Source organism: Pelecanus crispus, chromosome 4 (assembly GCF_030463565.1).
Source record: "Pelecanus crispus isolate bPelCri1 chromosome 4, bPelCri1.pri, whole genome shotgun sequence".
NCBI classification, from domain to species: domain Eukaryota; kingdom Metazoa; phylum Chordata; class Aves; order Pelecaniformes; family Pelecanidae; genus Pelecanus; species Pelecanus crispus.
The window spans coordinates 6,598,874-6,625,991 of NC_134646.1; positions in this window are offsets into that span (position 1 = coordinate 6,598,874).

Below are 27,118 nucleotides of genomic sequence, written 5' to 3' on the forward strand. Positions count from 1 at the left end.
AGGACAGCTGCAACGTTGCTAAAAAAAATGCAAGGAGGGTAACAATGTCACTCTCTCATTTGCTCCTTTATAACTGTCAAAGGGCCAACTGCATTTCATGCATCAGAGTCCACCAATAGTAGTGAAAATATGGCTTTCAGGCAAACTTATCAAAAAAAAAAAAAAAAAAAGGCTTAATGAAGCAAGGACTCTCGCCACTAAATGTTTCAGATGTACCTTGCTGCTGAAGACACTAGAGAGGACTCAGTCTGACAGACTGTTGGAAAACAATAAAGTTTTGAAGCAAGACAACCGAAGAAAAATGAGTCTCTAAATATTAAAACCAAATTATTCTCCCTTGCATGGAGAAAGAGAATCGGAGGCCTAAAGTAAATATTTGAGTCATCTGATCCACACGCTGTAGCCACAACTCATTAGGTATCTGCTAATTACAGCTTTGAAAGATGCCATGGAGTGACACAAGGCAGCCCTAGATGTATTTGGTTAGTTTTACAACTGAGGAGCCTGAGAAACCCTTGGGTTCTTTCCTACAGTCAACAGCTTCAACAAAGAGCCTCTCTATTAATTACAACCACATCTTGTCCTTTTTTATATATGAGAAACACTACAATCCTTATAAAAACTATAAAACAGCCATTGTCATTTAGGGATGCTATTAATCAAGGCATTCTCATGTGTTTTCCCTTCACAGCTCCCTTGCCTAGATTTCAGTGTAACAGCTCGCTGGTTTTTAACTAAAAGCAGAATGGCCATATGCAGCCATTGCAGAAGGCTCAGGATTTTGTTTTCAGTGCAGGAAACGCTTAGCTGTGATCCCTCTTGCAAAGGGGAGACCCTGAAGTGTCTGCCAGCATTACCGGCACTGTAATGATCAATATGACAAAAAAGGATTGAAAATAGCTACTTCATTCTGGAAGTAACTTTCACATTATTGTTTCTCTCCTCCTCCAATCCTGGAAAATCAGTGCAACAAGCAGGAAAGAAGCTGAATTCTTCTTGCACTGTCCCAAACAGGTTGTGTCTGGGACCCAGATGTGACATAAATGACAACCTGGAATACGTAGACTCAAGATTAAGAAAAGCTTTCTAACAGTAAGGGTAAGCAGTTGCCTAACAAAGCTGAAGGGTTGTCATTATTGGAGATATTTTAGGACAGTTTAGACAAGCATCTATTAGGAAAATTAGTGTAAATATTCTGCTTTGGGGCAGGAGCATGGATTAAATGACATCCTAAGATCCTTTCTGGTTGCCTGGCTCTACAACTCAGCAGCCTCCCCTCCCAAGTTACCCACCCTCCATTTTAATAGCCTTCTGTATAATTTTTAAAGTCCTTCACAACTCACCCAGGAACTCTGCGCAGATATACTTGCAAGCCCTGAGGAAGACTGAAATCTCAGTTACTTAGTAATAACAAAGGAAAAAGAAAAAAGAACAAAATAAATGGGATCGTTATCTCATTGAGAAGTAAAAAACGAGGCAGAAGACACACATGATAAAAGAAGATACCAGAACTACAGTAGTATAAATTACGAGTTACAACAGGGATATAAATCCTGTTAGCAGGTTGGCAGAAACCTGACATTTTTCATTTCTCCATGAAGCTATTATACATGCCTACTGGACTAGAGAAGTAAGACTAGTTCTGCCAGTTTGAGTCATAGCCAATTTAGGTGAGTTGCGAAGTTGCCCTCTGTTTGCATCCATGTTAGGCACCTTCACTCTACACCAGCTAATTCAGTGCTGCAGTGGATTAGCTTTGAAACATCACTAGGTGAAACATTTTTCAAGGTGCCTAGAAAACAGCTAAGTGTTAGAGGATAACTTCAGAGTGACTTACCTCCCCCCCAATAAAATAGGAACTGTTTAGTTCAGTTTCACTGCTTAAGGCTCCCAGTTTGTTATAGAAGTCCTCTGAGCCTTGACTTCAGCAGCCCATAACCAGGTCACCAGTTATCACAGAAACACAGAGAAGAGAGCCAAAAGGGACCTTGATTAGTCCTTTCCCCTGCCCAAGAGATCCAGCACACAGGAAGAGGACGGCTGAGTAGGACAAGCCAGCAATAGCATGGTTCTTCCATGTGGTTTTATGGGGCAGTTAACTTTTATTACCTGGTAATTACTGAGTAAGACTTCAGACAAGCTGACTCTACAGCCCACATGGCAACAGACTTGTGTGGGCAGTCAGCTTACAAAAGTCATGCTGCAAGACTAACGTTTCAGAGGGGAAAGTCAGTCCATTAGGAAAGCCAAGTTCAAGAATACAGTTTAGCCATACTTTAATACTACCATTAAAGAATATAAATACCAGCTCTCAAATTAAAAAAAAAAAAACCCACAAAAACAAACTTGCAAAAAAGAAGCCAAAGAATAGGAAGAAGTTACCAGGTACAGGCTGCAAAGACAAGAAGTACAAAATATCTTAAGAATAAAAAAGGCTGCAGGGCAAGCGACCAGGGATCAGATGACAAAAAGGTGTCCGTGAACAGAAATGCAAAGAGCTTTAGAGTTCAGGTGGGAAGGCTAAGATCCATGCTGCAGAACAGATGCTTGCTTTTAACACCACCGCTACAGTTGGTACAACAAGGAGGAGCAAAGAAGAGGTAAGAGACAGCCTTAGAAGAAGAAAAAAGAAGAAATATTTAACACGCACATTTTTCAAAGCAGAAGCAGCATAATCGAGGGGTACAACAGCTGTTGCTTTAAAGCATTGGGTATTATTACTAAGGAAGCTGCTTGATTTTTTTTTCTTCTTTACTGTTCACTACCATGGTACTATTTCTTCATGTAGTCAATAATGTGAAATATGTGCGAGCAGAACACATTAATACTTGTAAGATCAGTACTAGCATTCTTCCCTGTAGAGGCACTGACTATTTTTGAAACAAACGCTTTGGTGAACCTCAGACTACTTTCTGTAAACTGATGCCAGTTAACTAGTTTTGATCCTGTATACCTGTTTTAAACTTAAACCTTAAAGCTAAAAAGATATCAAACAATCCTAAACCATGTGATAAACAGATGCCAAAGTCATGTAATTCCCAATCTCTTCTGTTCATTCTTTGCAATAAAAAGCAAAAACTACAGTTGATTTACTGTGCACTCAAACGTTGGGAGAATCCAGGAACATGTGGGATCAGTTTAGGTCAGGATCAAAACCCCATAATTTAGCTGAGAGCAGCTTCCAAACTAAGCTCGTATTTTTTCAGACTATATTTATAGTGCAGTTACTATGTGCCAGTACATCATTAAATGTCCTAAGAACTAAAACAACCCTATTCTTTATTGGGAGGGTTTTTTATCCCTTAAGTTAGAAATACCCATTCTAGTATAATTCTGCATGAATCGGCAACACTCACAGTATTTGATTCCCATCCGATCTCCAGATCTGATGGCTGCTAAGCTGTCTACAGACTTTTCTTGTTGTTGGTAAGAGATCACAGTCTCCTGTTCTCAATTTCTAACATCCACCTCAGCCTGGCTACGACCACTGCTCCCCCCTGACCAGTTTGAAGCGGGGGAAAAAAAAAAAAAAAAAAAGCAAAACAGCAAAAAAAGCAGAACAGTTTTTGGGATGAAAGTGAGCATCTGGCTCCACCAGGAGTTTATCAGCCTTGCATAGGCTGTTGAGAAGAGGGAGGGATAAGCTACAAAAGCAGCAAAAAAAAAAAAAAAAGAAAAAAAAGAAAAAAAGAAAACCAAAAACCCCAAAAGTTAAACAAAGAAGCCTCGAACCATTCATGCTGTTGTCTGACCTACTGCCCAGAACGCAGGATGGCAGGATGGGGAGCGAGAGGACTGACTCTGATTTCCACCACTACATTTGTGATATAAAGCTCTTTCTCATGGCCTGTTCTGTCTGTATGATACAGATAATGATGTAATTTTCAAACATTCTGATTTCTATACTGTGTGCTCAGCCACATGGTATTGTTTGAAAGCCTGATTATTTCCGATCCTGCTGCATTAAAGCAGCAAACTAAGAAGAGTGTTGTGCAGGAGACCAGTTGGACATGGATCAGAGATCTTAGTTTAACATACTTATTAGAGAAATGGTGCTTTTTGATGAATGCTCAGAGCCAAAAACTTGTCCTTATCACACAGAAGTTGCTGTCTGTAGGGAAAGGCATGGTGAGAGTAATGCTGACTAGAAAAGCAGCCAGCTGACTCGCTATCTCTCTCAAACAACACTGGGACATGCTGAGCTCAGGAGGCAGCAGAAGAATGAGCAAAATCATGTCACAGACTAAATCAAGAGACACTTCTGCTTTGCAGAGTCTACAGCTGTTGCAACATCCATAAACTTATTTGAAACGCAAAAACATGAGCTGAAAATGAGCTATTGGAAGATTTTTTTTTTTTGCTTTTTTTTCCTTTTACCACTTGAATGTGCGCAGAAGAGTCGTGTATTAAATGGTTTCCTAAGAAGAAAATGACAGACAGGAACAAATACCCTAGGATTTATGCAGCCAGTGCACATTCAGTGGCAGGAAAGTTTGCCAGGTTGTTATATGCATTCATGAAATGGTCTCTAACGTCTGACTGGAAAGCACTGCAATAGTCAGTGGGATGTACTGAAAGGCAGCCAATATGGCAAGCATCTTGGGTGCTTCTACGCCAATAATTAGCTTTATCAAACTTTAACTAGTGATGTCAAAATATTTTTAGCTTGTAGTCATGAAGTGGGCAACAAACATACAAGTTTGCTACTTCATACTAACATATGTTTGGTCTCAAGAGGTTAAGTACTTATCTGTTTCCAGATTGTGTTAAAAATTAAAAAAAAAAAAAAACAACCAAACAAAACTTTTTTTCTGTCCATGCTTTTGAAGCATGTCAGCCTGCACACAAACTATGGCATTGCAGGGCTGCTTATCTCACTGATATTTCTCACGACATAATGGCTTCAGTGTAGACCTGCAAGGTAAAACACAGTTTTAAGTATGTATAACAGAACTGAGCCTTCATTCAATGTGGATTTGTTGACAGGAGGAAAAAAAGCTATGACACACAGATAGCATTTTGGCTGAAAAGAAGTTCAGACTGTTGCAACGCAGACAGCAAAGGGCCTGCAATCTTTTTGCTTCTCTGAATCAAACAGAAATAAGGACTAGATTTTAACTCCACTTTCAAAAGTCTGACTTCAGATCCAATAGAAACAATTACGATTTAATTTATTCTGTGAAGACAGACAAACCTGAAGTCAAGCAAAAACCTCTCACCTGATACCAATTAAAAGAAGGAGCCATACAACTCTTCTGGTAGCCCACTACAGTGTTAGTGACATTCATGACATCGGCAGGTAGTTTTGTGAATGTGGCTTTTCAACGTTAGCATCAAGAAAACCGATACATTAAATAAGCTAAATTTGCCAGTGATCTTATAGCACTTTTTTTTTTCCTTTTTCTTAAAGCAGCCAGAAAAGCCACCCCCTGCAAAAAACCCACCACCAAACCCCAAACCCTCAACCATTTCACTGCTGAGCTATAATACATTAAATCACAGATATGAGTCAACAATATCATGCTGCTGGGAAAAAATGGAAAACCATTCTGGGAAAAACAAACAGAAGTACCATCTGTAAAACACATGGTGTAATGTTTGCATTTGGCCGGGTGGTGGGAAGCAGGCAGCTCAGCTGTGGGCACCATCATCCCAAGAGGATGTGGACAGAACGGAAAAAACCTGGAGAACAGGAACAAGGATGAGGAGGGGTCTGGGGAAGGCAGCTTATTAGAAAAGGCTGAAGGATTAGGGCTGCTTGGTCTGAGGAGCAGAGCAGCAGTCCTCTTTGCAGTGTTTTTCGGACGTGTGAAGAGCGGTTAGGAAGAAGGGAATAGTTTCCTCCACACCCCCAGCCCCTTGGACAGCATTAAGCTCACTGAAGAGCACGGAGTGCCAGAGACAAGACTGAGACAAGCACCCCTGCTGTGACTTTTAGTGTACCAGGAATTATAAGTTTGTGCAATACGATTTGGCTACTTTCTGAAAAGTTCATCACGATCTTGCTAGCTGATGCATTCCTTGTACACATGTAAGTGTTTCCTCTGAAGTTCTCTTTCCCCATTGCCAAAGCAACAGAGTGCTCAGCATTTCCTTCTGGTGTCCACCTGGCCCTTCGTTTCAAGCTGCTTTGCTTTGATCGTCCTCCTTTCTGTTTACTGTTATTAGCTCATTAGTGGTTTGCCTGTCTTTTTCCTGAGCCAGCTCCTCTGGCTGTTGGGAAATGTGCTGGGTTCCCTTTGCTGACTCAGAAACACGTTGCACTTCTCCAGTAGGAGCAGCTAAAGAAACAGGAGTGATCCAGTAGTTGCCATGGACCGACCAAGTTTCACAAAAGATGTGCCGCAAATTAAATAAATTCAGTTAAAATAATTTATGACTGACAGAGCTACCACTGATAGATCACCTGCTCTGGAAAAACGGGAAATATGTTGAATATGACTGGAAAATATCTAGAGCTTATATAAATACAAAGCAGCAAAATGCAAAAGTCAAGGCATCCAGGAACAAACATTTAGCGTCTGTCTGCCAGCTACCACAGCAGAGGCTAAATCTAGAGGGCAGGTGAGAAATCGATGAATGGCACTTTTGACAAGGACTAAGTTAATCATCCTGCATAGCACATTCAGGGTCTCAGATCTTGGAGAACTTAACAAATCCTTTTAGATGCAGTAAGTTTGTTCCTCTCATGGGATAAGGAACTAATAAAAAAATTAAGGTGTAGGATAATCCAGGAAAAATTACAAACCAAAGTGCTATTTATGCTTGGTGCCCTCAAACCAGTGTCTTCTGTGAGAGCATCGTGTCCTGGAAGACATTTCTACAGTTCCCGGGTATTTCAGTTATCTTCCCAACACCACAAGCCCTTTTACAGCTAAAGGCGAAAAGGTAAAATTACAGAAGAGCTGCTGCCATAAACAGAAACAACACAGATGTTTGAGTGAACTGAAAACAAGCCATTCAGAAAGAACCTGACAATCCTACTTCAGCTACCCAGCTGCAGATTTTGGGCATATTCACAGTACAATTAAACCATCCCAAACAACTAAATATTTTTTCCCATTATACAGTGTGGTCTATGTTAGCTACTGCAGGGATGATTAAGAGGCATTCCCTTTTTCCTCAATCAACCTGTATTTCAACAGCACTTAAAGGTATATGTACAATTTCACCTTTATTTATACCACAAATTTTTGCAGTAGTAAGAAGGCTTATTAAAACTTAAATACAAAAATTAAAAAAATATTTCTCCCTTTTTCTTTTCAAGTTCAGTTTTCACAGTGCACCCCTTGTCCACCCAGGGAGGCCAGCGGTTCCTCACCACCCCAGACGGGTGGTCTGTCCCCAAACAAAGCCCTCCAGGTTACGAATCCACAGGCTACTTTTATTGAAAAAGTGGCTGTGCCTTCTGCCAAGGAAAAGTCTGTGTTGGACCTGATGGGAACAGAGCTCAGAATTATGAAAACAGGGCCTAATGCAAGGAGATAATTCATACAGCTAGATACATCCCCCATGGAAAATCAAGACACAATATCTACCTCAGGACTGTTAATACATACAATTATTAAATCTCTGTTAAAACTTTAACAATCAATTGGAGACTAATAATAGCTCATAAGAATTAAAGGCAGATAGCAAATTCATCCCCTTTCTCTCTATAAGCCCTATCAATGATGGGATATATTAAATCTGTGTTTTAATTTTAAGGCTCTGAACATTTGCAAAGTTTTGAATAACAACAACTACTGAAAATATAAAGTATTGGCTGACAAACCCAGCTCCACAACACCTTACATAGGCTGCAGTTCAACGGAGCGGCTGAGGCTGTCCGTGTAACTTGGATGCAATCAGGACGTGCAGGAGCCAGCAGGTACCGTTCATGTCCTGCTTAATAATGCAAAAAGTCACCTAGGGGAAACAGTCTCCCAAGACCAGGTATAGCCCAGCTGATTCGCTTCTGAAATCAACTCTGCCAAGCTATTTCTTGAGTTTTGGTTTGTTGGGGTTTTTTTTAACCTGGGGCTGAACAGGCAATCCAAGCAAATATGCTTAACCAAGCAACAGCGACATGCTGATTGAGAACAGCGGAGATCAAACGAAAGCTACTTCAGCAGTAGTTCACACTCCCTCACCCAGCGGTGGAAAAGACCTGGAGGAGCAGCCTGACCCGACCTGGTTCAGCTATGCCATTTATACTGCCAGGACTCGGAAGCTACAGGTCAAGTAATAGCTTTGCTTCACACTCAGTGGTCTTAAAAATCATTAACAATGCAAAAAACCCCACCCACTATGGGTTTTTTCCCAGCATAAATTAAGTTTCTTAATATAAATTCCTTGGGAAAGAGACTCTGTTTGCCTCTTCTGCTCTCCAAACCCAATATGCAAATTTTTCAGGAATTATTCTCCAAACAGGTAGTGGTAGCAACTGAAAGGATTTCTTCTTGCAAGAAAGCATAGCAGTGCTATTTTTAAAGAACTATTTTGTGTTATTTCTTTTTTAAAGTAACAATTTTGCATAAGTGTTACTCTACAAAGTTAAAATGTTTCCAAGCACCATCACTCGCTTGAGGGAGCACCATTCCCACTTGAAATTTTGGGGAAACAGAAAAAGCGAGTGGCTAAGGGAAGTAAGAGAAAAAGAAAAATCTTTTTCAGAATTGTGTGTTGATGAATGAAAAAATGGAAACATTTTTCAAACAAATTTTCTACGTGCAAGTATCCCAGTTTCCCAGCAACTCTGTCAGTGACATAATGTTCACTTTGTGGGAAAGCTCCTCTGCACTACGCTCTCTGGACAAGAAGCTTAAGAGCTTTCTTGGAGTCTATTCATAACCCTGCATTTGCATTTGATAAATTGCTTCATTGTTATACCCCTTCCCCTTTAACGTGACGATTAATTATTCTTGTATTACACAAAAAAATATTTGTTTTAAAATGCTAATCTTCCAGCATTTTCTCTGTCATTTGACCAGAGGTTCAGTGAAAGTTTTCCTAAACTTCCAGAAATTTGTTTAGCTATTTTCCTCAAATAAAAAACATTTTACATAGGCTAAGTTTCTTCTACATTTTTTATAAGACTGGCATTAATTTTAATAGCATGATTTTAATAGCTTTTAAACAAAATAAAGTATTTTATTATCTAGACCACTATTTAAAGCTAAAACAAAGTGAGTTATAATATTGTTGTATCTATAACAACAGATAAAATTTTTCCTCCGTGTGTTTTCAATTTATATACAATTTATATTCAATTCCCAAATGGCATTCACAGTTTCTTGAAAGGCACAGGATCCGAGTTTCTTCTAATTTATAAAGCAGTCGTAATTTTGTTCTTAACATAATGGAGTTATTCATACCAGAGTGAGCAGGACCACACTCTAAGTGAGCTGGATCTTAAAAATAAGTATTCCAACCAAGCTAACGTCAAGGTGAGTGTTTCTTTGTAACTTTCTAGTAGAAATTCATCCAGGCAAATCCTCTGTCACAGCTTCATCAGCCTTTTTGGGACAGCACAGAAAGACTCCTCCAGGACTTTTAGAGCTACCCGGGCAAGCGAGGTGGGCAATCAAGCAGAGATCTGGTTTCTGCCACCACCCAGGACACGGCGGCTAATGCGTGTGTTTGCAAAGGTTTTATCATCGCAAAGCACAAAAGGGGGTGGTTACGTGCTCCCCGCTTCTGGTGAGGAGCACATCAGCCCAGCCCTGTGTGATGCTCGCGCATTTCATAAAGCGCTGCCTCCTGTCCCCTCCTCGCAGACCCGTCCGGGCCCGTGCCAGCAACCCCTCGGGTACTGCTGCATACGGCAACGAGCATCCACCTGCAGCTTGCGAAACACCCACCTCATGCACGCTTCTGCTCCTCTCCACCCTTTGCTACTTAAAATTCAAGTTTTCCCCAAGTAGTCTGTAAAATTTTTCTCCACTTAACCTTAAATTGCCTCTCTCCCCTGCTCACAACTTGAGCTGAAATGAAAAAAAATAAGCTTGGCTTGTCTTGGTGTGTCAAGAAGTAAAACCATCTTTGAAACAACTGCAAAACAGCAAAAGTAGGTTTCAGTGGGACTTCTAATGTGCTGTGAATTACACTCACGCTTAATTAAACTACCTTGCTGAATTAGGTCCTAAATTAAAGTGTGAGATACTCTTCGATGGCTCGGGTAATTAAAGTAAGTAACAAAATGAGGTTTTAGAGCTAATGTAAATTAAAGTTTTAGTAATTAAATATTTCTTTATTCAAGTTCCTAGCTAGCCCAGCTACTCGGTATACAGCAATTGCAGGAATAGGTGAACAAAATTCTTCAGTTGTTATCCTCTGCTACAGAAACCAAATGGGGAATTCTTAAGAACTGGCGTATCTCATCCTGAGCCATTTGGAAATATTTTCTTTCAAGCCATTAAATGGCCTTTTCTGTCTCCTTTGTACCCCCTGGTTCTGGGTTCCATTTGAAGCCAGTAAGTGGGAGCATGAGCTATTCACTTATTTACTTTAAGCTTAGAAAAATGGGAGAGATTTTGAAAAGGCTGGTTTCTTCTTGAGAAGGGGATGAAATTTCATACTGGCTCTTATTGAAACCAGTTCACATATCCCAGGCCTTCCCTCTCCCTACCCCCATAATTTGCACATTTATGCATCAGATCCGATATAATAAATCAGACTCCCCAAAGACCTAGAACCCATTTCTACTCTGTCACACAAGGGCAACTCCACCCAAGACTGTGAAATGGCATTAGGGTAGTGAAGAGTGGAATATGCTTTGCAGTATTGACTTGAATTAAACTGGAATTGAAAATAAAGACCCCTGAACAGAGTTTCTTTTTGCAGCACTAATAAAATCTGTATTTTTGGCAGCAGCGACCAAAAGCTGGCTGACACACTGAAAACAGAAACCCTTCCTCTGGCTGGTGTCACCCCTTTTCTTCCCAGGGCTGCCAAGAACCACAGGTCGCTTGGAGGGGAACACCCATCGCGGCTGGGCAGCGCCGCTCCTCCCTCGTGCCCTGCACGGCTGGAGCTGCCCCCGCCACCGCCGTGCCTGGTCCTCCTCGCCCCTCCTCAGCCAGCAGAACTCTTGCCGTGAGGCGGGCGCTGCAGGCAGACGTGGCTCCTGCCTGCTGCTTCAAACTCTCTGCTTGGTAAACCCCGCACCTAACTGCTGTACATTTAGCTAAAGTGAGTTTTCTAGAGCACTGAGCACTTTGGGATGCTATCCTACACCCAAAACTGGTTGGGATTAAGGGTCCAGTCTCACTTGACCATGCAGCCACTTGGCTTGCAGAAGGCTCTGGCTTAACCTCTCCACACTGGTGGCTGGGGGAAATGCTGTTCCTGCCTCCACTTGAATTAACCTCTGGCTGAAAAACATCAAGGAGAAAGACTCCCCTGCTCCCATTTTATTTGCCTTTTACTCTCAAGAGCATAATGAAGCATGCTTGCTTTCTGCCCCTCTCAGTTTAGGGCCCCACCGGAACGATTATTAGCTCAGGGATACTAATTCATCCGCCTATGTCCTCAGCTGATGGAACAAATGTATTTGCACAGAAATGACTGAGTGGGGGAAAAAAAAAAACCCAGTAAAATTTTTATGTTTTCGAAGTTTTTTGTTTTGATGTATAGTTTAAGTCTCCAACAAACCTTTCTGTAAGTTTAGATCAAATTGAAAATGTGATAAACTAAGCTCTGTGCTTTGCTGGAATAACCAAAGTTGATGGACCACACTCATTTTTACTGAAGGAGGCTTGGGTTTAGGTGGTTCTGCAGCTTTTCTATACCAGGTTCTTTTTAATGTGTCGTTGTTGTCACCTGTATTTCTCATCCACTACATATATATATATATTTTTTTTTTTTTTTTTTTTTTTTCTGCAATCCATCTTTTTCCAATGGCACCTTGTACATTATTTCTAGTAGGATACCAGAGAGGATGCCCATAAAGACTGGCTTCATACAGCAGCCTCTGGTCTCCCACAGGACACAAAGAGGAATCATAAACCATTCAAAGCAAATCTTGAAACTGCAGCAGCAAGTCCTGGAAGGGAAAAGTACCTGAACATTTGAAGGGCTTCTCTAAGTTTCCTGCAACAAGGCATCAGCCATCAGATGACCTGCCGGGAGCTCATCAGTCCCCCCGAAGAACCATTACTTGTGGTACTATACTCTTACGGTCTTTCTACAAGCATCAGTCAGTAAATAAACTATGGAAGCCAAGAAATACGGGATTCTTTTGAAATTAGTATACCTTCAAGATCAAGGGGAAGAAACATTGCCACAGAGGGATCGTTGTCTATTGTACCTTACCCTTACAAAAAATATACTGCAAAAAACACAGACATTTAAGAGAAACTTAAAAGCAAAAAAGTGGACTCGAGGACTGTTTAATCTGGATTGATATTTCTGGTGTTCTGCTGTCAAGTCTCTCATCAGTGTCTGGAAACTTTCTAAAATTATTAAAGTGACCTAACCTTCTGCTAAACTCAAACTCCCTTCAGCCTGCAAACAACTCTGAAGGGCCATACCTGCCTTGTTTCTTCCTGTCCCAAGGAAAACTTACTAAATACTTGGCCTTTCAATCACACCAAGACCCTTGCATTTTGGACAGGCTCGCAGGACTATTTTGCTTAGCTGATACAGTAATTTCTCCTCTTTTCCCATCTGTCGACAAAGATGCTCCCCTTTCCCCCCCACCCCCCGAAGAGAAATGCTGATTACCTTCCACATTCAAATCACAGGTTCCTAGAAGGCAATTCATGCTGTGAGCATGAACAATGCCTGGCAAATGGCATTCTCAATTTCTGTAAAGACCCTTCACTGCTGCTGTAATACAAACGCATTCTTGTAAAGCAGAAACAGGCAACACTGAGAAATTAATTCACAGCACTCTCTCTGCCCTAAGCAGGCCTGCTGGTCCCAAAGACGACCTACACGGTGCCCTCCTGAGCGCCGGCGAGGCGTGTATGGACCTGCCTGCCGCTCGCTGCCAACTGGAGAGCAATGCCTGCGCGCAGCACAGAAAGCCCAGAGGTGCAGGAAGCTTGCACGCCAAGCAAGAGGGCAGCTGGTAGGTGAGCTCATGGTGTAACACTCACTGGCTTCTGTTCCACTGCTTTTAGTCTCAGGTGTGCAAAGCCCTTTCCTGGATTAGCCCTTAGTCTCCCAAACTGACAAGTGAATCTACTCAGCTGAAGTAGTAAATCCACTCAGCTGAACAGTCTATTTTCAACTCCAGGATAAAAAAAAAATCTACCTTCAAGTGACATAACCAGGTTGACAATCATCTTTCTAAATGACAAATGTCCTTTCTTTTCCTTGAAGGAAACACAGCTCTTCTGTTACACAGAGGAAAAAGTGCACGATCTGTTATATTAATGGATTTAATCTCTAGCCCTCTGAAATGTCATCTTTTGGACTTTTCCCTACTAACTGATACTGGACATTTAAGAAAAAACAAACCTCCTGTCAGAAGTATGCTTTTGCTGCAAATAACGTTGAAGACTTCTGTAAACAAAACATTGCAAAGGACCACCCATGGGACTGATCAGCTATGTGTTTTTTACCAAGTACTTTATCAGTGTGCCTGTTCAGATCCCTCACAATTGCACCAGCTATTGCCATCCACATTTTAGACAACTGCATGCTGAGAAGTGAGTGCAGGAAATGGACTTAACTGAGACCACTGACCATTTATCTTAATACTAGACTGGCAGATCAGCATGCTTATTGAAGTGGCATAACAGTTTACAGTTGGAAAAAATCAAGGGCATATAAAATTTTCATCTTTCTGCCTCAGAAGTAACAGGTTCGGTCTCCTCCTAGAGGTAGCCTTCTCATTAATGTTTTCGAGAAATCTTCAGTTATTTTTGAATGCACAAATAGACAGAAAAATATTTATTATCTTTGTTATTTTAACCCTGTCACAATGACAGGCATGGGAAAATAAATACAGACATAATGAGGACTACTAAGACTAAGGCGTTGTATGTATCAGTGACTTGGGGCAAGCTGATCATGACTTATTTAAATCAGGGGCCTCTGATAATCACTGTGCTTGTACAATCCAGTGCTTCTGATTTCTCATCAGCAAATAAAAAGGTTAAATTAAACACTCAAACCCATACAATTATGACAAAACAAAGTACTCTCCTTCCATCCCTCATTTCATCAACACCACTTCTCTAAGAGTAGGGCTAATATTCTATTGCAAATGTCTCAGTATTTGGATGCAAGGTGGAGACTGTATTCACTGAATAGCAGAAAAGAGCTTACCCAACATTTGCTGTTCAGGACTGGTCCGTGTGGTACTTTCTTCAGTGCTACAATGTGCGCAATATACTGGAGGGTTAATTAATTCACATCAACTCTTCCTTCCCTTGGAAAATTATTATACTGGCTAGTAAGCCTTACTGGTAGGAGGTTGTATGAACTTACAAATGGCATTATTTTAAAATGTCTGTTTAGCTTACACAGCTGCTTGGACACTTTTATATTCACTACCTACTTTAGGCATGTGAATTATACCTTAAATCAGACAGAATTAGCTGGCATGATCAATATACATGCTTTTGTCCCACATCTACTGGAAAAAACATGTTCTGGTCTAAGAAAACATGCTGCCTGAGGTCAGGGTCAGAGAAATGTATCCAGGAACCTTTACCTGAGCCCAAAGTGTACTAAACTTGACTATTCACTATGAGACATTGTGAGTTACACAAATTAATGTGGGTCACAAATCTGCCAAAACCTTAATAAACTCCATTTATATGCATTATAAAATCCTTCCAGAGTCTTGTGGAAAAAATTACTTTCCCTGCAAAAAACATATCTGTAAAATACAAACTTTTTGTGAAGCATACTTGCCAGCTACATTAAAGCCCACCAATGATATTACTCTAACCACAAAAGTTATGCTCTTGAAGATCGATCTCATAACAAAGTTCAAATCAGAAAAATAAATCACTCCCATCTAAAGTAAAAAGAAAAGTTGTAGATTTTGCTTTGAAACTTTTTTTGCTTTGCAATGTGCAATAAGATGCTTGTTTGTCATCCCATCGCTAATGAAAAAACTAATTTCACTGACTTGGTAACGGGTTATGCACTGTATGTTCAGAACACCACAAAACTCCGATTTTCTGCTTTTTCCCAAGAACACACATCTTTAGTGATGGTCCAATTAGAAGAGGTTTTAGTAAACACTCTTTTGCAGCAAGTCAGCATGTCTCTTTCAGATGACCAATGCTGTTTCCACTTGCACCATGTAAATATCACTTCTGATTAGGGACCCAAAACAGGAAAGAACCTTGTAAACTCCTCACTGTAGTCTTCTGCTCTCATAGGTAGACACTTCACAAATTCCTTTTCACAAATTTCATCTCCAAAACCCACCCAAAATGAAAAACCACACACACAAACAGCAGCATGGAGTCTTGCTCCTGTAACACCTGTCTAAACATTTGTTGGACAGAAACCTTCTCATTTTCACTCAAGGGCTAATAGTGATGACCTATTTGTCTTTTACATAGTTGGTTTTCCCCTCTTCCTTCTAATAAATACCAGTTCCTGCAGCCATACTGCCTTTCTGTCATTTTTTGTGATGTTATCCATATAATCTACTGCTCATCCTGTTTTGGAAGTTTTTCCTTCCATTCTTTTGATCTTCAACACTCATTTCTCTAAACATGCTCCAGTGTGGATACACCTTTCTTGCAGGTCAGTGAGAAAAATGGCACATAGTCATCCAGAAGAATGTTCCCCAAAGGTTCCCTTGTTGTGTGCAAGAGCATTAATAATGAGTTATCTCTACTGGAAGCTTTTCAACATAATATACCCTAGTATTCTTGCTTGTGGTTTTTTTTGTTTTTTAATAGCTACATAACTCTCTAGATCACCATTATATTGGTCAATCACACACATGCCGAAAAAAAGAAAAATAATCTATTTCTCCAGTATTATAGCACATGCAGTATGCTGGAGGGTTAATTAACTCACATCTTCCCCTATTTCCCTTGGAAAATTATTATGCTGGCTAATAAACCTTACAGTTATGAGGCTTTTATGAACTTACAAACCCTGCAGCATTTTAAAGTGCATGTGTGGTTTGCTCAGCTGTTTGAACACTTCTCACCTTAGTCACCCTTTCTCCCTGTGAACTCATGCCCCAGAATAGCTTTGCATCAATGAAAAATAACTGTGTGATTGAAAGCGTATGAGATTCATGCACATGTATTCCTTCCATGACTAATTAAAGGGTTTGAGGATTTTTTTCCTTTTTCTACTGAATAGAGCTATGTTGCCAGAGGTCGAGAGCTGGTGAGTTTGGTGTTTTACGTGTTCTGGATTTATTATCTGATCTTCAGGTGAACCACTTAAACCACTAGTGATTTAATTTTACCAACTGTAAAACAGAAGTAACAATCATCACCTACCTTAAGGTGTCTTCAGACGTTCCAGTGAAAATGCCATCTGAAGGCGTGCTGATGATATTCACTGAATCTGTTGCACAGCACAATCAAGTTCTTTCTTCTGACTTTCCACAGAAGTTCTTGCCATTAGAAAAGTAGAGAAAGCAGAGCACGTGTCTCTTAACACAAACACAGAGGTGCTATGTGAACAACCTCAGTGCTACACTGCCCAGAGAAGCTCGGCGTAATTGTCACTTTTCTCCACGAAATCTGTTTTGGAACACCAATTTTTATATATCACATTAATAGCTGAACAAGAAGCAAATTATTTTTTTCCTAACAGCTATGAAGAATCCACTCAGTGCTAAAGGGTAAATAAAAGAAATTAGTGAAGGAAGGGCACGTAGTTTGTTTCTCTCTCAACACCAGATTTCTGTTGCACAACGCAAAATATTCTTAGAAGAGCCTCTCTGAGGAACATCCTACCATCTAACTGCTAAATGGCTTTTAAATTAACATCCATGAAGCATTTTGCTCATAGATGATTGACTCAACATGCTGAAAACCCTACCTTATTTCTATCCACTAAAAAGACTTAAAAGATAAATAAACTGCATCAAATATTTTCCAAAACATTGCAAATACTGCACCAATTTCAGTAGGGGCCTTGCAGAAGGCCTAAAAAAGGGGAGAAAGATAGAATTTCTACCAATACATTTTTTTTTTCTTCAACATGCCACACTTTGACAAAACATTTTAAGCAATTCTAAGTCATTACAAACGACAGTCACAGGAAGGAAGCAAAGCTCTATTCATGCTTTCCACATCTATACTCCAGTGCATATAAAAATCATAGAGCACTCCTCAATACATTTCTGAATACTTGGCAACAATGTATTAAATCTAACCATGGTTGCATGTTGGCACATTCTTCCTGTACTCAGAGGTGGAAGACTTATGAAGTGGTGTCTTTCATCTTTTGAAGTTTGTAGGAGACTTTTTTTTTTTTCTTTTAAGTACGCATATTACAAGGTTTGGAGAGGGTAAAGTCAACAAACTGTGCCCAGCAGCTGGAATACAGAGCAGAGAGACCAGTTCCTGTTGGGGCTGAGTCTACAGCTTCAGATAAGTCACCAGGAAAGCTCAGTCCTCAGACAGAGGTGCTTTGTTCTCGTCACAGAAAATCCCATCGCACCCTGAGAAGCTAACGCTCAGAGGCCTCATCGCAGAGGTTTTACAGTTTTGTTTATGGGGTTTTTTTAAGGCTGGGAAATTCACAATGACCTGAAGCGCTATGTGCCAGCATTCTTCTCGCAGTGTTGAACTGTGCTGTCTCTAAATGCTCAGAAGTGGTCCAGGCAGCCAGTATTTACAGAAGCATATGACACAACTTTATGTACAATGCACGTAAGACAGGAGTTTGTGTTGATAATGATCCCTAGAAAAGCCATTTATATGCATATAAAATAGATTGACTCCCCACACTATGGGTTGTCCTGAACATTTACTGATCTATGTCTAAAATCAGTTTCTTCCCATGATAGAAATATATCAAAGCAAAAGTTAAGAAGACTTTAAAACTTAGTTGACTCTAGCGAGTAGAAAGAAACAGATAACATTGCTCGCTGTGTCTCAAGGCCCTGTTTGCAGATGTTCATCTAAGAAAAAGACCAAGTTTCTGCCACGTAGGCAACACCATCACTGGGCTATACAGTCAGGTTTTCACCAGGCTGAGAGTTAGTTAATGAAACAAGTGTTATAACAGGCAAGCAAGACAGTGGCAACAACTCTGGTGCAGCCTGTTACTTCAGGTACTTACCCCAGAACGGACAGAAATTGCAATCAGGCTTCCACAGCCAAGAGAAATAGTCTTCAGGGCATCACCTCAGTCTTCTGGTGTATCCTCAGGATGTCTTGCTGCTCTTGTGCCTCTTTATCTACATTTCTTTGGCCTGGTCAGCACAAAATAGAAGGGTCTCCCTCAAGGAAGGAGGGGTCTTTACTTATACCCCACAAAATTCACGCCTTTGCGAGAATGGACACTAGAGTCAAAGTTCACATTCCTACTCAAGCAGATCAGTGTTGAGTGACAAGCTGGTATTGCTGCCCCCAGCTCTGTAGTCGGTCTCTCCCCTTTCTGCTTTAAGCTGCTGCATTTTGCATTAACTGATTTTCCACTAGTGTAAGAGTGTACCACATCAGCTTAACAACAGTACAGTGGGTGAAAATCAATGCTTTCACTGGAAGAAAAAAAGACATTCAAGTTAATTAAGGACACAGAACAGAAAATTTGTATCAGGCTATTTGGAAACAGCCACCACGAGAAACAGTTTAATTTACTGCTCTCAAATGTGAGTAAAAATGGAGGCTCCAAGTTGAAAAAAAAGTATACGTATTCTTCAAGCCACACAAGCATGGCTGAATTTGCTTTATCTGACACTTACAGAAACACAAGGATGATGACATTCTCTTCTCCACACAGAAAGACATCATCCTCGTACCAGTCTGACTCTGTGTCCTCAACCCTGTAGGTCTCTAATCCATGACTGGGACTCTGTCCTGATCAAGCAGTTAACTTGAGCAAACTTGCTACCTTGGAAGGTAAGGCCATGAGGACAGTCCAGTCTCTTACACACAAAATGTCTCTTCTCCAGCTTCTTGCCTCTCTGAAGTCCAACCTGAACACCAGATGAAGGCTGAGCTTTCAGAGCCAGGAAGAAGCAATTAAAGGATGTATCCAGCACATGAATACTTCCAGGTGAAAAAAGGAAGGCTCTGCAGTAATCCCTCACCTCTTTAAGAAAGAGGATGTATGCCTTGCCCAATAATAAAAGTTTAACAGCAGTTATCTTATGTGCTGCCAGACTGATCCCCACATTGATCATCTGCTGGACTGAAATTTAAGATGCACAACATCGACCTGCAATGCACAGGCCAAAGTCATACCTGGAAACAACAGCTTGCTGTTAGGTTTTTATAAGGGTTACCTAGCATTGCAATGTACAGCACGCACACTTTTCAGGAAGGCAGAGAAGTTTTGGAAAGCAAAAGTCCCTTCTGACACTACATGGGATCAGCTTACATCATTACAGACCGCTTGAGTTGTCCACACCCCGTAAGAGATCTAAAGGCATATTTCAATGGCTGCTACAGACTGTCCTCTCTGTACCAGAAGAACACAAACACACTTCAACAGAGTTGGGTGTCCCCAGAACAGCATTGCTGCAAGCTCAGAGGATGCCAGTGAACGTGCTGCTCCTGCGGAATCCAACCAGAAGTGCCTGCCAGGGACAGACGGTGTGTGGGAAACAATGCCTGCAAGCAAAGGGGTTTCAAACCAGAGCACCTTGGCTGTGCTGCAGCAGGGTAATTTGGTACTTTCCCACATGGTCAGCCAGGTCTCCTGGCCAGCAGGAGAGAGATGTAGCAGAAACATCTTTCTTTTAAAGGATTACTCCTGGCTCTGGAGAGGGCTGTAATTTTTGGCAGGCTTCTGACAGGCTGTGCAAAGGGAAAAGGAACTTCTTTGCTCCCTTCTCCCACACTGTAGCCACACAAGGTCCAGTCATAACGTAGCTCTTCATAAAGAAGCACAGATGTGCCCTGTAGGCACTTAAAGACTAAAAAAAAAAAAAAAACCCGAAACAAAATGTTCCTGTGTGTTTCATAAATCGGTACGTAAGCATAATACAACCTACTATCCTAGATATAAAATGGAATATCTTAAAAAGTATTGAATCCTTTGTGAATTTTCTCAGTGGATCGGCATGAAGCTATTTAGCCCAGATGTTTCTATAATTCTGATGCATTAGGAGATGCACAGCATTGTGGCCAAGTGTTAACATAGTGAACTATAATGTAAAACATGTAAAGATACTGGCTTCCAAAGTTATTAGAAGTTTTCACTCTAACCACTCTGCTTCCTTACGCAGCTATATTTTCTTTACAGTGTGCACTTATATTTTAGCGCACATGGAAGAACAAAAAACCTCCCCTCTCCCCCATCAATACCTAATTCTGTATGTTCTCTGGAAGAACACACAGGGGCCAACTTAAAGATTGATACGGAGTCTTTCAGAAATGGAAATCTCATCTCTGAACAGCAATGAACAGCAAATCTCATACTACAGGCAAAAGCAAGGCCAACAAGGCACAGCTGGGTACCACATGAGCAGGTGAAGAAGTGATGGTGAGATTTTTGATGACAATTTGGTGTCCAAAAGACAGAGTGTCTCACTGCATGCTTCTCTTTTGCATCTGTAATGGATTTAGGGATTTCTAGAGGTAGTTTTAAAGATATCTAAGCAGGTGCAATGTCTATGTTGTAATGGGCTAACCAAGGGAAGAAGCAATAATGGGAATATGAAGTAGCACAAAGAAGGAAAGAGCATATACTTAGAAGGATGCAAGACAAAGAGTGCAAAGAAAAATACTGGCACTCTCTATAGAAGAACAATGCAATGGAATACCTTGCACTGAGAGTCCATTCGGAAGGATCTCTGTCACTCTAATTAATTATTCAGAAGAGCTGAAAATATATCGGAGCTCATTTCTGCATGATCTACCTGCCAGGATGTGAGCTGAGAGTTTTGAGACTCTTCAAGACCTTGTTAGCTTAAAAGGACAAACCGCAATCCTAAAGTAACGAAAATGAACTCCTCCTACAGCTTTGAACTTGCAGTCACAACTCCGTTTTAATGGAGGTACGTGCCAGAGTACACCTCACGCTTAGAGAGAAAACTAGTACTGAGAGGTGGAATAACTTCCAGTGTAGTTCATGTGAGTTTTGATCCAGTTTTTTTCTTGAAACAAAAAGTGCTGATACTTCAGTTAGGTCTGAAGTTTCTCATGCCTTTTTTTTTAAGGCAAACCAATGTTACTTGAGTTTAGGCCATAGAGAGCATACTGGTGCAATTTACCATGGAATACCACACTGACTGCTAATAGACTGATTATCCTCTACAGTAAAGTAGGCCATGGAGGGTTTGTTTCACTTCTACAAGGTAAATATTTGGTAACCAAATTTCCTGTATGCCACTTGCCAACTATTCTGCCTTTTTTTTTCCCCCCATAGCTACACAACTTGTCATTAGACTGTATTTCCTGTATAACCACTTCAATTCACATTTCCTGCTGTTACTTTTATTTAAAAATATTATGGGACTTTCAATTAGTCAGATGAGAAACTTGTATTTCAAAAAATGAGTCTGTAAAGCCATAGCAGGTGGCAGAATTTGCCCTATGTTACAGAGCTTAATTCCAAACCTTGCATTATTCACAGATAATTTAAACCCATTCTGTTCTTTTCAGGTTGGATACAGTCCTTGATAGCTGTTGGACAAAAGCTGATGACATCTGTAACTGCTAGATAGCTCTCTTCTCTTTAACAACCAGAGAATTATAATGCATTTGTGGAAGAAGTCAAACATTCAGCATGTACTAGATTGTTCTACACTGTTTCTAAATTACTGCTCTACAATTTAAAATTTAATTCTTGTATCATCCATTTCATCTTTATCTGTTTGCCAACTCAAAGGTTAAATGAAGCAATCATGTAATGTTCCTTTAAAGCATAATAATTTGAAAAAGGAAAACATATGGGATAGTGAAAAAAGAGGCGTAGTCTTGAGCTATCTCTTAAACTACAAAAATATTGTCAAATACCCATTACTGTCATGCTTATTTGAGAACCCAAAACTCTCAGACAATTAATGACCTGGGTATTGTAACAATTACTTCTCTTCTAAAATGGTTTTTGAAAGCTGTGACAAAAAAATCAAGAATGAGAAAGTACTAATAATCAAAATGCACATTTGCCTTGGGTTTACTCATTTTCTTCTCTATCACTTCTTCTCCTGTACGAGCTTTAATAGAGAAGTCCCTAAATGACTGGTTTAGAAACAGAAAATCTCCATAGGAAAGAATGCCAAAAACCATGGCCAGAGGCAGACTTCTGTTGAGAACTCAGTATTATTGCGCAGAAAACATAGGATAACTACTCCACCTGCAAAGGCTACCTAATCTTAATTCTGAAAATCCTGCCCATGTTACTTTTATGTGAGTAGTTCCTGTTCTTACAATTTAACTGAGATGTGCTTTGGGAAAGGAGATTGACTCAATTCCTGCAATTTTAACCACTGATAACAAAGGCCATTATCCAGCAGCACCTGAACGTTTCATGTGGAAATTTCATGCATCTTTGTTGGTAAACAAAAGCATTTTTTCTCCATTCCAAATACAATCCTGAATAGCGAAATAATAGCTTAAAAATTGTAATTATTACTGAGATTGTGCAAATGCTGGTTTCTCAAGTCTCTTTTTCCATGGAACTACTAACTAGACCATTGTCTTTCTCTATCCAAACAATAGACAGTAAAGACCTCATCAGAAATGATCACTTGTATTATCCAGTTACTACACTTCATTTTGCAGAAATACTCCTTTCCTGTATAATTTTCACTGATGTTTAGCTAGCTCCCAAATGGCTCACAGGTTCCACTTTGCTTAACTAGCTTCAGTTTCTTCCAGAATCCAATTGTTCCAGCGAAATAATTTTCCTGATACATAGCCCAAACTTCTCTTTTTTGTGTTTGTATGTGAAATACGAGACCAGAAGAAATACTGCATTTGTGAGTATATATAGGGACAGAAAGAGACATAGCAAAATGCCTGCAGAGGAGAAACAACAGCTCTAACAGCTGAGCTGAGAGAAGCTAATTCACTAATATTTCAAGCATGTGTCACCTGAAAGCATTGGAAAAGAAATAAATCATCACAACTAATACCCTGCTATTGCTCTGTCCGCTCTCTATACCAAGACCTTTTTTCTCAAAATTCTCTTGTAAGAAAAGTAAGAAAACTTAGTGTGACTCAAACATATTTACATATGAGGCCAACATTATCCATAGGCTTTAAAGCTCCTGTTTTGTTGATCAGCAAGCCTCTAGAATGGCTAGACCAGAAATTACTGTATTTCTTTTCGCTATTTAAAGATAGCATATCTTTGGGTTTGGTTCAGTGTTTCTTGAAATAGAATTTATCTTGACTTTACCTGGTTTTAAGTGTAGGAATTTACTGCTGAGTTGTTGTAAAATTTGTTCTATGATACCTCTTGCTCAAAGAAAGAAAGGATAGCAGTGACTTTTTTATGAAAAAAGACTCCCCAATGAACATGCATGGGAATGCCATTTATCACCTTAAAAAATAATGCTGTGACAGGAACAATTGCAGGCCCCAGTTTCAGTGTATGTGTAGTGGTTTAGGTATAGTTGGTCCCGCCTCGAGTTGGGTTAGCTCTGGTCCTGTTTTAATGATTCTATGGTACTTCTTTAACAACATCTACCTTATTTTCGACATGGGGAACTGCAGTGCCGATCATCTAGAGAGATGAAGATCAGTGCCCATCAGATGTTGCTGGGGATATCTTCCCACAAACTATTGATCTATTTTTGTCACTCTCAGGACTTAGAGAGTACCATTTTTGTATTCAGCAAGGCAACGCTAGCATTCATTATAAGCATTTACACCAGCAGCAGCCATTTTTGAGACACTTCAAGGCCAATTTTTGATGGATTAGCTGCAATATTAGATCAGATGCAGAATGTTTAAAAGTATTATTGCACTGTGGTCTTGCAATACATTATAACAATACATTGTTGCGATAATTTTTCCCAAATTCCATTAGGGATGTGGGTTATAAAATATTTCTAATCAGAAGTGGGAATATATATCAGAGTCACTGTACCTAGATAGCTTGCCTTCTCTCAGACATACCAGCAGAGAAGGCTGATTTGATGTAGCAGCCTCTTCTTGTTACAAATCCACCCTTGTCATGGAGGTTTCTTACAGTGATGGACGGACTTGGACAACAATGCAGCTAAACACTAAGTTATGATTTTTCATACTTGACATGTCTTCATTTCCTCTTTGTTACCCCTGCCCCCTCAGAGATTCTGCAGACCCAGTAGGAGATTGCTCACCTGGAATATAAAACCCAGGGCCTTCACCTACAAACTCTGTTTATTGATTGCTCTTCTGTAACAGCTGAGGGCAGTTGTTTACATTCCACCCCCACCACTAATTTCTTCTTCATAGCCTTACTCTGTCCTAGCTACTGTGTCACTCCTTTTCCTGGCTTTCCAAGCTGCCTTTCTTGCCCTGCCCTCAAAGCACATAAAAGGTAAAAAGCACAAGCTGCCATCCCTGCTCAGCATTTGATCATGTCCCTTTGCATCCAAACCCACCCTGCTAGATGCTCATCTGCTACTACGTAAAATTTGTCCCACTTCAAAACCTGACATGGCTCTTTCCCTCACTATACCAATCATCAAGATTTGCACTGGCCTGTCCCAATCCATCACCAAGCATCACCCTGTCCATCTGTTTGTCACGCTGTCATACAACCACTCCACGTGTCTTTCCCCACACAGAGCTCATGCGAGACACACAAGTGTCTTTTAAAGACTCATCTCTGCTCTATGCCAAGCAATGACTAAAATGGGCTTGTAAAGGGTATCTCATTTTCCTTCTCCCAAAATAACCCCTCTTCCCCTCTCTCTGCCCTCAGACTGGAAACCCCTCAGAGCCAGCATCAGAATAAGGACAATTCCATAGACCTTCACTGAGGGCAAGCGTGCTACTGCACTGGGCAGAATTGGTCATATACACAAATTTATTTCGCCTTCATATGCAAAATATGTTTGCAAGATGAAAATGTATACTTCGGAATTTGGCCCAGCAAAATACTGCCTTTTCGTAGCATTCCTTCCACTTTTATGGGTTTTCCAAGGGCACCACATCTTGCACTCATGAGCTCTACAGAAAAACAGCCAATGTGACCACGTCACAGCTGCTGAGACCCGCCAGTATCTTTATGAAAGCACTGCGTGAAACGTAAGGAATTAAATTTGAGACCCATCCTATACGGTACTTTTTTTTTTTCCCCAAAGTACAGTGCAAACCATGAATTAGGATGGCACATCAGCTTCAGCTTAGTTTGGTTCCCTGGTTTACTCTCCCTGAAGAGGGAAGATCAGAGCAGACAAAGATTTTATTAACTTCAATTGATTGTGGCCTTCAGTGAAAAATGAATATGTTAAAAAAAAATAAAAACCAACAACAAAACCCAAACAGGAAAGGCGGCAGCAATCTGAATATAGTAAAATTCTGGTTCCACAGTAAATTAAGGGACAGAATTTTAGTACACTTCAAGATGTGTAACTGCTCTCCATGTGGAAGCCATTCCATTAGGTACCACGCTCCTGGTAGGAAAGTACTGAAGCTCCATACACTTTGCAGCTTTTCAGTGCAGCAAACAGCAATATAGTCACCAAAAGGATGCACAAGACAAAGGGAAAGCTTCAGACACAAACCATACTTGTTTGGCATTTGACATTCAAGAAATGTCAATACTGTAATCCTTAGATAAGAGTAGTCTCTGTGATACCTTCTAAAGAGAAAAAAAAACCACCACCAAAACAAAACCCAAACCGCAGCTTCTAATGATGTGAAAACATCTGCTACAATGCATTTCTTTGTTCCTGAACAGTGTTTCCTTAACTAAGAATTGTCTTTCCCCTCCAAAGCCCATCTTTATGTTGATCATGGTGCTGTCTGCTGCAGCATGTTGTCATCCTAACTGAAAGAAATTCATCAATATCAGTCCATGTTCTAAAAGGAGATCATAGTTAGTTACTCATGCAAAATAAAGTAACAAGATAATTATGACCTTACTTACTTCAGGATATAAAATGATCATGTAAGGACTGGAGAATGGGTTTTCTAGCTCTCTGGCCTCCAAGACTGTGGCAAAATCATGCTCTGGGATCTGCAGGTTTTCACCCTTACAAAGCATGTGCTCAGATTTGCTAGCAGAACATGGAGGATGTGAACCAACAATAAACCAAACCAGTTTTTTTTCCTCCTCTTTGTAAACATGCCTGAAATAATAACCAGTGAAAGTAGATTATCCTCATTGGACAATTTTTGAATGCATATACCTAGGCTATTGTTAATGCAATAGCCTTTAGCATACTGAGAATTACACAACTGAAAACTGTATGTTAGCTTTTAATAGAATAAATGATCCGGAGTTAATAATGGTAAGCAAACAAAAGAAAAAAAATGCAAAACAAGCTACTGTACTGAATGTATTGCTTTATAATGCATAAAGGAACTCAGTTGTTTTTTTTTTTTTTAATTTAAACAACGCGGGCACAAAACATCTATGTCGTAGTGCCAGAGGTATACAGAATTCAGCAGCCTGTCTACAAAACTGGGCCTTACCTTGTCGTGAAATAAAGCTGTCCTTAATTGCAGGGTCAAACAAGAATTTAGTATTTCAGTCCATTACATGGGCTGAGGGAGCAAAGATGTAAAAAGAGACAAAGTTCCTTTCTATTAGGCAACAGGTGCTGGCTGTGGTTAAGGAGATGACACTGAGCTAGCTGAACAGCTGGTACAGGATGAGACTGAGACCACAAATTACTGAAATCAATGGAGGTTACAGGTGTGCAGCACCCTGACAAAACCAGCGTTTTTCAAGCATTCAAACACAAGACAGTTTCAAAAGCATCCAAGCAGTTCCAAGCACATGGAAGTGAACTGTGTCATACATGTTTTAGTCTTCAGGAAAACACAACACCTTGTTTAAAACAATAGACTCTTGGGGATTCTTTGAAAGAGCTCCATAAGGAGAGGTCCGAAGTATGCTTCACAACTAAAGCTAA